This window comes from Notamacropus eugenii, chromosome 2, assembly GCF_028372415.1.
Source record: "Notamacropus eugenii isolate mMacEug1 chromosome 2, mMacEug1.pri_v2, whole genome shotgun sequence".
In the NCBI taxonomy this organism is placed as follows: Eukaryota; Metazoa; Chordata; class Mammalia; order Diprotodontia; family Macropodidae; genus Notamacropus; species Notamacropus eugenii.
The window spans coordinates 391,246,094-391,257,169 of record NC_092873.1 but is presented as its reverse complement, the minus strand read 5'-3'; the positions used below and the strand labels follow the sequence as shown (position 1 = coordinate 391,257,169).

General features: G+C 44.0%; 1 protein-coding gene across 3 annotated transcripts in view; it reads left to right on the top strand.

Annotated features, from left to right (window-relative positions):
- The first annotated feature begins 817 nt into the window (after nucleotides 1–817).
- SIPA1L2 (signal induced proliferation associated 1 like 2) overlaps nucleotides 818–11,076 on the top strand; it is a 249,998-nt gene continuing 239,739 nt past the window's right edge. For all 3 annotated transcript variants that reach the window (XM_072647498.1, XM_072647496.1, XM_072647497.1), the window contains exon 1: nucleotides 818–1,131. The gene's annotated coding sequence lies outside the window, so the exon portion shown is untranslated. The remainder of the gene's footprint in view (nucleotides 1,132–11,076) is intronic.

The window sequence follows — 11,076 nt, the reverse complement described above, 5'->3', positions numbered from 1 at the left end:
GCTCGCGCACAAAGAGACAGATGGACAAACGGTCCCCAAGGACGCCCGGCAGGTTTCGCTGTGAGTTTTGGGGGTTGTTCCAGAGTCAAAGGAAGGGGCGTTGGGGAGGAGCCTGGGACCAGAAGCCGCGTGTAAGAAGGCGCGGCCAAGGGCAGTTACCGTACCCCGCTGCCTGAGTCTAATCAGTGCTTGGGAACCCAAATGCGAGACGTGGGGTGTTAACATAGGAAGAGGGGGGAGCGAGGTGGGGCGATGATCTGCAGCCTGGGTCTCTGACTTGTGAAACACTGGCTTGTCCAGGGTCGGGATGGACAGAGGCAGGTAACGAACACCTGGAAGCTGTGACCCAGCGGCTCTCCTCCGGCTCTTAATGATCCAAGTCCTTAAGCACCACCCTGCTCACCTCGGTCCCCAGGGATCCCGCCGGGGTGGGGGGTGGAAGCTGCGGGTCTCGGTCTCCCGGGAACGTTCCATCCAGACCGCGGCTCCTCACAACTGTGAGTCGGGAAGCCGAGCCGGGAGGCGAGTGGTGGTGGCGCGTAACGGGGACACCTCCCAATCCGGAGTGGAAGGGCGCTGTTGGGGGCCAAAGCAGCGAGGGTTGGGCAAGGAAGTAAGCCGGGGCCAATAGGAGAGGGAGCGCGGGATGGGGAGGAAGGCTTTCAGCGGGAGGCGGGGGGAGGTGTTGAAGGGAGGGGCCCGGGGACTCTGCGCTGCCGGCAGGGGGTGGAGGAGGAGGAGCGGCGGCCGCTGTAAGGGGCGGGGGAGGGGGAGGAGCTGGGAGCGCGCACCCTCCCCTCTCTTGTCCTTCCCCTCCCCGTGCGTCCCACAGCTGAGGAGAGCCTAGACGCAGACTGCGATCGCAGCCCCAGCCAGAGCGACGGAGCGATTGCGACTCTGAGCGGCGCGGGAGGAGAGCGGGGCTCCGCACGGCTCTGCCTGGGCTCGGTCGTGGCCCGCGGACCTCCTCCCCCCGCCGCAGGGGCTGGCGGGGAGGGGGAGTGTGTGTGCTGAGGGGGAGCCGGAGCCTCGGAGGAGATGGGGACCCCGGGAGAAAGGCGACCGGAGCAGCAGCAGCAGCAGCAGCGGCGGCAGCGGCGGGAGCCTTGTTTCGCTCCGGGGCTGTAGCAGGTATGGAAGGAGCGCGTCTGCCAACCCCTATCCTGGCGTTTGGGGAGCAAAGCATCCTTTTTTTCTAGTGCGAATGTGTGCAGTGGTGGAGAAGATCTGGGGAAGAGGAAAAATTCCTCGTTAGGATCCAGTAGAAGTGTCCGCGGGGTTTCTGGGGGCGGGGAGCGCATCCTGGACATCTACCCCCTTTCCTTAAGGGGTTTTGCATTGTAGAAGTGGTGAATGGGGGTTGCACGAAGAAGTGGGGTGGGTCTTTTTGAGTTGAAAATGGGGGGTTGGGCTGCTGAGGGTGGAAAAGAACCCCGCGCCTGACGGTCCTGGGGAGCTGGGGAACAGAGGCGCAACTGTGCCGGGGGACCCAGAGTGCCCATGCCAAGCTTGCTGCGAGTTGGTGTTGTGTCTGCGCGCAGACCCCCTGCGGGCGGCGAGACGAGTGGCGTTTGCCACTGCCCCCCTCCCCTTTTACCGCGGGGGGCTGCACCTTAGCCCTTCCTAATGCTTTCCTGCAAATCTCTAATAAAGGAGAAGCAGCAGTTTTAATCTTCCCTAAAGTTACTGAGAGAAAGGGGGTCCCTTTGTGGGTGACATCTACGGGGTAGATCAGTTTGCCTTCACAGAACATGTCTTTGCCATCTTTTTTTTTTTTTAAATAGACAAATTTCTTTACCTTTCTTGTCAGTTGCAGGTTACTCGGTTAACTTACTGATGATTTGTTTCCTTTCAAAGATGTCTGGGAGAACACTTTGTATCTAATAGGGATCCCAGCCCCCTCTCTGCTTCTCACAGACTAGGTGCCCCACGAACACAAGAATATAAGGCTCCTATGTAGTCAGTGCGCACTTTCCTCCCCCTTTCCTGTGTTCTCACCCTTCCCTTACCATGCCACTCCCTCCTGGTGCCTTTGATCTTGTTCATGTCTTAATTACATTTTAAAAGGTAGGTAGGACCTTAATCCATGTATCTTGGGGAATACTGCCCTTGTACATTTCATTCGTTTCCAGAATTCTTGTCCATCCAAAGAGAATCAACTGAAGTTCCTTGTAACTATGATTGAGAGGCTTTCCTGGGTGAAGATTATTTGCCATTATTCCTCTTTGGCTGAGATTTGTCAGTATCAACCTGTCTCTGTTAATATCGTCCTAGATGACTACCCCAGACATGAATATTTTAAAAGCCAAATGAGCCAGGGAATACTTAGCAGGAAAATCACATTTTGGTGAAACTGAACTTAGAACATTACCTTTTAATTCAGTGTTTGTTATTGGTAGGGAAAACTGGTAAAAATTAGTCATTGGTGCTGGTTTACTTACAAAGTTTGACATTTGTCCGGATTTTGCCTCTTTGCTCTTTTGTTCGCAATTTTCATTTCTTAACATTAACACTAGATGGCTTTCTTATATCAGTCATTTGCCGAATGTGATTTCAGAGTTGTCTGTGACTGCTGCCTAGTGTTCATTTCCCAATTTTTCTAATTTGTTGGGAAGGAATCATGAGAAGACTGTTGCTGGATGTGACATATTTATATTGTCTAGGCTGATGTCTTTGAGAGGTCAAAATGTGATCTCAGGCATCCCTGTCATCCTTTAAAATGGTTCTTAAGAAGAAACTTGGGCACCATATTTAGTAAAATGTTTGAATATAGTTTAGGATTTTTAGTGTTTCTATTTAGGGAGATTCTATTTGGGAGACAGTGGTAATAAATAGTATTCTTTTTTCTGACAGAAAAAAAGATCAGTTTGAGCAGACTGCTTGATGTGGTTATTGGAATGGATTAGAAAGGTGGACTCTGTTGGGGTAGCTTTGTTTGTTCATGGGAAACTGCAGTCCTTGAGTTTTGCATATAAATAGCTTATACTGTTCTCAGGGAGTCTATGATCTGGAAGAGATTTTGGTATGATAAATATTGGGGATGGAGTATTTTGCTTTTAGCGTGATACTTTGACTTTTATTTCGAAAATTGATCCCTCTTTTTGAATGATACAGTGAATTATAAATGGGCATTTAGCCAGGGATAGGCTGTCCTTTTATTACTCTTTTGAAATATTAGTTGCCTAAAGCAAAACCCAAGCTGTTTTCCTGAATTTTCTTTAGCTTTGTTGTGCCTCAGAGGTAGATTTAGCAGGTATTGGAATGCATAGATGTAACAGAAAGACATATTTACTTGTTAGACTGAAGTCCAGTTTAACAAATAGTCTTTTGATTTTACTGAGGGATTACGTGTATAGAGATGCTTTCAGTAACTGAAACAAAACTGCGTAGCATCTTTGTGAAGTAGGGAGCAAAGCAGGCCTCCATTTTTATCAGTTCCCACAAAACCACCTAAAGAGGAAATGCACCTAACTTGAATAAGAAATGAGTGAAAGCATTAAACAAGGTAATCGGCGACTTAGAAGTTTATGTCATGAATAAGACTTCATGGCATCAGAGAACTAGAGCTGGGAAGACTGTCTGGTCCAGGCTTCTCGGTTTTCAGATGAAAAAGCTGAGACCCAAGGAAATGAATGACTAAGATCATACAGATATCAGAGGTAGGATTGGAACCTACATCCTGACATAGATGATGCTAGGCCTGGAATCTGAAAGACTCCTATTCTGGAGTTCAGATCTGGCCTCAGATCACTTACTAACTCTGACCCAGGGCAAATTACTTGACCCTGTTTGCCTCAGTTTCTTCATCTGTAAAATGAGTGGGTTGGACTAAATGCCTGATGTCCTTGTCAGCTTTTTGAAAGAACCTAATTTTCATTTTGCAGTTTTAAGTTGATAGATGATATAATCAATTTAGTCAGTCAGTAAGCATCTCGTATGTTCCTGTTATGTGCTGGGCACTGTACTAATCACTCAGGATATGGAAAAAAAAAAGACAAGACAGGCCCTGCTCTCAAGGAGTTTTACAATCTGATGGGAGAGACAGTATGCAAACCTCTATGTAGAGGCAAGCTATACACAGGATAAGGAGGAAATGACCAACAGAAAGAGGGAAGGCACAAGGATTAAGAGGGATTGGGAAAGGCTTGCAGAAGAAGCTAAGATTTTAGCAGGGGTGAGTGCAGTTCATAACTCAGCTCATAGTGGTCACTGCAGTAATTATTTCAGGCATCGAAAGGAGTTATGTAACTTAAGCTTTTGCTATAATGGGTTTTCACTTTAACAAGAAGACGCTTAGTCCAAAAACCATTTATTAAGTATCCATCTTACATGCAAGATGTGAAGTGGAGGGTCTAAAGTAAAATATCTCAGTGGCAGGAGAATGGAGGAAAGGGGAGGGAATATGGGGCTCCTGGGGAAGGATACATGCAGAGTAGTGGACCCTGGGTGCACTGGATCTTCCAAAAGTAGGTCTGGGTGTCTTCAGAAACCCGCTTGTCTTTTCATACCTGAAACAGCTTCCTGGGGCCTCAAGACCTGGGCTTTCTGAAGGGGGTGAGTGAGGGAAGGCAGAGCAGTTCTAGCTAAGGGCTCTTGAGATTAGTTTCCCATTGATGATGTCACAGGCATGGAGATGCCTGTCTTGGCCTGGGAAGTCTCAGCTGAACTGAAGTAGGGGAGTATAAGGGCTTAGAAGTTTCTAGAAAGTGGCAACTTGGAACAGAGGTCACACCTAGTGTCCCGAGCAAGGGTAGCCCAGCCTCCATGCTGTGGCTCTCTTGGCCATTTCTAAGAAACTAGAAATGATAAATGGGAGCTTTTTGGGAGGGCTGCTTCTTACAGAATCAGAGTTTTGTCAACACCTGTCCTCCTTGAGCTCATCTCACCTGAGCCTCAGGGTAAGGGAAGTGAAGCCAGTGACTCACTTAGGAAATCTGCCTGTTCATGAAAGTGGAGGAGATGGTAGTGAGTCTCACTGGAAGGGGGACTGGTACTGTTTGGTAATCAGAACTGGCTTCAAAGGCCTCTGGTTGGTTCCATAAGCAAGACTGGTTTAAAGAGGGTTGTCTTTATTACATGTTTTGGGAAAACATGGTGAGTGTAAAGTATACAGACTCCCTCATGATTCTTGAATGCTTCCCATTATGTTCAGGAGCTTTACTTCCTTGAATGCCAAGAGATGCTTCAGGACTTTGTTGGATCGATTTTTTCTTTTCTTTTTGTCATTGAATATTTGTATTAGAAGAGAATTGAAGATGTTGTTGTGATGTGTTCTAGTCACTTATTAGGAATCCAGATAAAACTGAAGTGCAGTACTGATGGCCTTGTAACACTCAACTTTATAAAAAGAATCTAACTCCTCATACGAGTTAACAGTATTCTTGCTTGTGTGGAAAAGTGGGAAGCCAATTAATGTAATGTTATTTCTATCTCCATATCTATAATGTTATAATTATATCTATTTACATATAAATATATTTGTATCTATCATGTCTATAATATTATATTATGACATCCATCCTGTTATATATAATACATGTAAACTACTTTGCAAACCTCAGGTAAATGGTGTTAAATACCTACTGTAGACACTTAACAAATATTGTGCTAAGCACTGGGGATACAAAGAAAGGCAAAAGACTCAAGGAGTTTATAGTCTCATGGGAGAGACAAATCACTGTGTACAGACAAGCTACGTATAGGATAAGGAGGAAGTAACCCATTGAGGAAAGGTGCCAGAATTAAGAGGGATTGGGAAAAGCCATATGAATGTTAGCTATGATGAGGAGGAGGTCTGAGGTCTGAGCCTAGTGCTTTTGGGGAAAGTCATTGCCTTTTAGTACCTCAGTAGGATGCACAGGCTCATGGATTGAGGCTAGAAGAAACCATGGGAGCCACCTACTTCAACTCCATAATTTTACAGAGGAGGCCCAAGGAGGTTGCTTGACTTACCCAAGGTCACACCCCTGGAAGGCACAGTTTGAAACTAACTTCTGGTTCTAGAGCCAGCTGTCTTTGCACCCTACTATGGTGAGGAGTTAAACTGCATTGCCGTTAAGGGGTCCCTTCTAGGCCTGCTTGAGTCTGTGAAGTGCAGCAAAGTGAATTATTGAAGCCATGAGAAAGAAAAAAATAATCGCTAACTTTTAGATAGTACTTGCCATCTAGTCATTTTCTTTGATGGTTAAAACAACCCTGTGAGGTTCTTACGTTCACCTGCTTGTAAGAGGCAGCTGGGTGGTACAGTGGGTAGAACATGTGACTTAGATTCAGGAAGGTCTGAATTCAAATTTAGCCTAGATGCAAACTAGTTCTCTGTCTGCCTCAGTTTCCTCTACTGCAAAATGGGGATAGTAATCGTACCTACCTCCAGAATTGCTGTGAGGATAAAATGAGATCATATTCATGAAATGCTTTGTAAGACTTGAGCATTGTAGAAATGTTAGCTAAAATATCCCTTTTTTTTTTACAGTTGAGGAAATTGAGGATCACAGAATGAAAGTGATTTGCCCAGCGTTACCCACCTGCTGTCTGAGATGGGCTTTGAACATCAGACTTTCTGTTCTGTTTAACACTTGATACCATAGGGCTAGACCATTGGGGCTGACTGATGAAGTTACTTTTTTTCTTTCTTGCTTTCAGACTTTGATTTAGATTGATAATTTGGTTTGGTAATTCATGAGCCTTATAGCCAGTGTATTTTTCCTCTTCTGCTATTTCTTACTCAGACACTGTGGCTTTCGTTTAAAATAAAATTCAGCCAGGACCCCAATTTAAGGAGGGATAACTAGATGATATAAATGAAGTGCCAGAGAAGTTCAGAGAGAAATTCATCTGATCCCTTTCCTAACTTGATTTATAGACTTGTGATCACACACACACACAAAAGCCTGAAGTCTGAGGGAGCCAAATTTGACCCACTTCTGGAATTCTTCAGTGGTGGATCCACTGAATAGGAGATTTCACATTTAAGCTCAACTAAATCCCTAGATAAGTTGTTTCCATAGGCTGCCCTCCGTATGGAAGCGGAGTGGTGGAAGAGAAGACAGACCGAGGCTGTCAGTTGAATGTAGCTGAATATAGGCTTTGTTTAAATATTTATGGCATTCTAAAATGGGGTCCTGAAATTAATATGTACAGTGCCTGGCAAGAATGCAATGCAGAATTGCTTAAACAGGTCTGCTCTTTTGCTTCATGTTATAAAGTCAAAATTGCATTGAAAGAAGAAAGATTTGAGGTTTAGGTTTTATTTTTTTTCCTGACCCTTGAGTGGCAGTGCCATACAAGTTCTCTTATCTTTGGTTACTGTAATAACCTCCTACTTGGTCTCTATGCTTCTCCCCCACTCAGTCAACCCAAGTGATTTCCTGTAGGACCTCTAGGAAAAGATAAACTCCCCAAATTAGGTTTTAAAGCTTCTAAAGATCTTGTCCCAGACTATCTTTCCAGCCTTTTTGGACATGCTTCCTCTCTGGTGCCAAACTGGTTTTCTTTGTTTCAGATGATTGCCCCTCCCATCTCTATCCCTCATAACTGCTGGAATGGGCTCCCTCCCCACTGCTGCTTTATGGAATGCCTCTCTTCCTTTAAGAGGCATCTCAATACCACCTTCTTTCTTGCTATCTTGTTTTGCATGTTATCTGCCCCATCAGATCATAAGCCCCCTGAAGTCAGGGACTGTCTTTTGCTTCTTTTTGTATGTATCCCCAGAGCTTAGCATGGGCCTGGCACACAGTAGGCATTTAATAAAAGTTGGTTAATTGGTTCTTTCCACAATTGCTATGTCCGTCTTTCTCAAACTACCTAGTATTTAAAACTACTTTGTGGTTGGAACCACTGTATGTAAAGGATGGGGTGGGGAGGTGGGGGGTGGGGTCCTAAGGAGTGTACAAGTGACCTTGTGGACCTTTCCTCCCCACCCTCCCCCTTTGGAATCTGGAGATACCACACCATGTTAAAGAATTAGCCAATTTTTAAACCTTGGGCAATATGCTTCTTCCTCTGATGATTGAGGGGGTTTATATTAAATGAAAAATCAGGACTACCATCACCATTGCTCATAGCCCCCAGTTAGGAAAATTCCCAACATTCAAGTAGAGGTTTGTTGCTCAGCCTTAATGTAAAATTTATTTCTTATTTCTAGCTAGTTCCTTGGCCTCTGTGATTGAGAAAAAAAATTTCGTTTACCAGAAATGTTGGGGGTAAAGAATTGAGCAGAGTATGTAGCAGTGACTTAAAAGACTGTGGAAGGTGGGCAAAGAGCAGACTATTTTTTAGGAATGTTTTCCAGTCCTTGAAGAGGAAGCGTAATCGGGGGTTTGAGTCCAAAACTTTGGCTTTGAGGTGCCTGTAGGGGCCAGTGACTCTTCTGGATTTCTTTTTTCTCTGCCACAGGTCAACTCTATATTTTTCCTTCCTGGTATTGCTTTGATTTTTTCTGGCTCAGCTCTTGAGGTCTCCACTGCTTCCTCTCCTCAGATAGAAACTCAAATTCTCAATTATAAATAGTGTGTGACCAAGTCCTTCAACCCATTGAAACAGAACTTCCTCTCTCACCTAATTAAAATGCCTTTGATTTCTATAGGTTTAGGCCTTGTTAGTACCTTGTTCACACCTCTTGTTGACCCAGGGATCAGGACCTGGGAAAGTTTGTTGTTCTAAAATATTTTAAGAGGAAATATCATTAAGACCTTGACTGTATTTATGTCGTAAAATTTAAACTGTCCCATGCAATAACTCCCAGTCTCTGAGGAAACATGAAACGATACCTGTGCCTGATTTCTTTTTTCCTACCCTCCTCCTCCTGTTAGTCCCTGGGCATTTGTTTTGCTTCTCATTGGACTTAGTTGCTTTGGAAGAATTAGGAGCAGCTTAAGGTGAAGAGTATTGAGGGGCAAAACTATGTCCATTCTGCCTTGTGGAGTTGTCAGGAGAATCTCCCCTCCAAACTCCTGTGGATTGATACAAGAAGAAAGTATTTACCCGACCACCTTAGACCCTATAAAATTTTCCAGCTCTGACTTGGTATTGTTTAAGGAAGTGTGGATTTTTCAAGTTCAAATTCTAATTGGTTAATAGAATCTTTGAGTGAGACTTTGCTCCACTTTCAGAAAGAAAGATCCTGGTGGATGGAATCTGCCCTTCCATTATTTTCAGTGTGTCCCTTCGCTGTTGAGAATATGTATTATGTATTGTGGGACTATGAGGTTGTAAGAAAAGATTTATATTTACTCTTTCTTTTAGAAAACAGCTTGGAGGTGAAACTTGTAGAATTTTTGGCTGATTTATTTAGTTGCTTTGCTTTCAGACATACTTACTTTCAGTGAGGGGCAGCTAGGTGGTGCAGTGGATAGAGCACCAGTGCAGGAGTCAGGAGGACCTGAATTCAAATCTCATCTCAGACACCTGACACTCACTAGCCCTGTGACTTTGGGCAAGTCACAACTCCAGTTGCCTCATCCTGAGTCATCTCCAGTTATTCTGATGAATATCTGGTCACTGGATTCAGATGGCTCTGGAGGAGAAGAGAGGCTGGTGACCTGCACAGCCCTCCCTCACTCAAAACAAAGTCAAGTGCAAGTCATGTCATTATTTCTCTGGTGGCATGGTCTTCTTCAGCAACGAAGGACGAACACACAACACACACTTTCAGCAAGGAGCTCCTACTCTCATTATTTCATCTTCCTTCCTTCCCCTCCTCCCAAGTTTTCTCTTTATTACCATGTACTAGAAAACTCTTCAGTCCCCCTTTAGATTGGAGCCCTCTTCCTCTCCACTCCTCCTGAAATCAGTGCAGCCCTTAGTATTTTAACATAGTAATTGCACTCATGGTAACAAATGCAACACTAATAAAATCTAAATTTGTGAGATTTTACAGTCAAAAGGAAGGATTCAACAAAAACGAGGAGGCAGTCTCGGCAGTCCGGACTGTCTTGATATGAACGCTTTAAATGTTAATTAAAGCAGAGTAACTTTTTCTAGTATCTCTGTGTGGACATAAGGCTGCTACCTCCTTCTGGTCCTCCTAAAGCAAACACTTCACCTGGCTTCCCTCTCCCACTTTCCTTCCACTGGCTTTATTTCATTTCTTTCCAGAAAGGCTTATGAATCAGCAGGTGTTCCATAGGAGCTGCCCCACTGCCCTTGAATGCATTGCCTGGTGGTGTATTGGGTAGCATATGACGCTTGAGACTCTGACCTAGGTGAATGGTCTTACTAATCTATATGCCATTGGTCTGCTGTCAGCATCAGATGGGAGATGTGGGCTGTATCCTTATAAACCCACCACCATTATTAGAAAAACCATTCCAGATGTGTGGATCAGTAATATATTTTTGTATAAAGTACAACTGGTTATTTCTTGTGAAACTACAGACTCACTAGGTACTGTTTTGTTTTTCCTCTTTATTCAGTTTTTCCTTCCACATCTAGACTTTCTACATCCAGGTTTTGGCATATTGAAGGGTGGTAGAAGAAATTAAATGGGAATTTGGGGGGAAATCTGTGGAAGCTGCAGACAACAGGCAGAGGTCAGCAGACAACACAGAAAAAGTTTAGAAACTCTGAAATGCATAAAATATGTGTATAGTCTTGCATATTATCAATATATTTTAATCTTTTAATACCATAACCATTGAAACTTCTTCTCAAATAGGAGGGGAGAGCCAAAAACCTTGTCACAGATTTTCCAGATCCCTGGGGCACTGGACTCCTAGCCTTGGTGATGTGGAAGGGATAACTGTAGTTTTTTTTCACCATTTGCATTTTTGTTGTGAATTAGCCATTCATACCACTTTTTTTTTTTCGCCACAGTTGATTATTCCATATCTTTCCTTAGTTAGAAAAGATACTTGTTTAGTCTTTTGGTATGGGGCTTGCAAATGTATTGTGAGAAGATTTTTCAAGTTAGTTGTTAACCTGATCTTAAAAATTGTGTTGAGATCCCTGGTAAAGATATTTCCAAACCAGAAACCAGGGTGTTGTATAATTAGGTGCTATACTTACATGGAAAGAGAAGTATTAGATTTAAATAAGTGGTAACATGTTACCAATGATGATGAATGGTATAAAAGATAC